This window comes from Rattus rattus, chromosome 5 (assembly GCF_011064425.1).
Source record: "Rattus rattus isolate New Zealand chromosome 5, Rrattus_CSIRO_v1, whole genome shotgun sequence".
Taxonomy (NCBI): domain Eukaryota; kingdom Metazoa; phylum Chordata; class Mammalia; order Rodentia; family Muridae; genus Rattus; species Rattus rattus.
The window spans coordinates 99566133-99567549 of NC_046158.1; the positions used below are offsets into that span (position 1 = coordinate 99566133).

The following is a 1417-nucleotide window of genomic DNA, read 5'->3' on the forward strand; positions in this document are numbered from 1 at the left end:
CCACTTTCCTTGCCTTTTAGAGATTTAAGGAGCCCACACAAAGAAGCTATGAGCAGTTGAGAATAAACACATTGAAAGACTCAAAGGGTTTTTTGTTGATTTTGTTTTTCATCTAAACAAAAGAAAAGTCCTAAGCGATATCCCCACACTCAACTAAATATTCCGGTTACTTTCACTTTCTGACAGCGTTTGCAATTAAAAACTCTTTTTTGAAAAATAGGTTTAAATGCTGGGCAGGTGTCCTGGATCCCAGCGCTCTGGAGGCAGAGGCAGGCAAATTTCCGAGCTCAAGGACAGCCACGGCTACACAGAGAAATTATCTTGAAAAAACAAAAAAAATTCAGTTTAAAAGGCTGGCGGTGGGGTTGGGATTTAGCTCAGTGGTAGAGCGCTTGCCTAGGGAAGCAAAAGGCCCTGGGTTCGGTCCCCAGCTCCAAAAAAAAAAAAAAAAAAAAAAAAAAAAAAAGGCTGGCGGTGTGGACGGGTATTTCATTCTCAAGAGGATGGTGATCTCTGTTGAGTTCCACATTTGCCTGGTCTATATAGTAAGTTTCAGGGCAGGCAGTCCTTGCCCTAAAAAAAGAAAAAAGTAAAAGCTGAGCCTGTGCTTGTTAGTGCATAGTGCGCACATCAGTCTCAGCCACTTGGGAGGCTGAGGCCCGAGGATTCAAAGTTCTAGACCTGCCTGAATTACAGAATGAAATCAAGACCAGCCTGGACACCTTGGTGTGATCATGACTCAAAAAGTCAAGAGGACTAGGGATATAATTCAGTGTTGGATCACTTGCCCAGCATTGTGCAAGGTTTTTGGTTCGACCCTCTGTTACCCACCCTCGCAAACAAACGAACAAATAACAAATAACAACAATCGGTGAAAAACCAGCAGGCAAGGAGGGCAGGAGGCCTAAGGCTGGACAAAGAATACAGACCTCACGTGGACCTGACAAAGCAGGATACGAGGTAGGGCAGCAGCAGGATGTAGGCTTACTACGCCCTATAATTGGACAAAGCAACAGCCTGACATTTGGAAAACGTGTCGCTTTGTGCTAAAGTGTGCGCGCCCCAAAGCCCTGGAGGGAGGGAAGCGGACAGCTCAAGCTCCCCTCCAGTCCGCTCAGGGCTCAGGGGCCTCACTTCAGCTCCAGCGCACTTCCGCCCACTCAGCCCTGACTTCACCCCTCCGCCTTCCGCGCCGGCGCCCTGAGCTTCACTCCTCCTCAGCGGGCGGAGCTCAGGGCCGCTCCGGCTTCGCTAAGCCCCCACTTCCCGCCGACCCCCGTCACGGCCTCCGCCACAGCCTGACCGGCGGGCGTTCGCTTAAGCGTCCGCCCCGCCTCGCCCCACGCGCCCGCCAATCGGCAGTTACCAGCTGGTTCCGCCCGCCCGACGCAGCGTGACGCAGCCAATCGGCGGCTGC

General features: G+C 51.4%; 1 protein-coding gene across 1 annotated transcript in view; it reads right to left on the minus strand.

Moving 5' to 3' along the window:
- Catsper2 (cation channel sperm associated 2) overlaps positions 1-1314 on the minus strand; it is a 20310-nt gene extending 18996 nt beyond the window's left edge. The window contains exon 1 of the mRNA XM_032904060.1: positions 930-1314. The gene's annotated coding sequence lies outside the window, so the exon portion shown is untranslated. The remainder of the gene's footprint in view (positions 1-929) is intronic.
- Between the last annotated feature and the right edge of the window lie 103 nt (positions 1315-1417).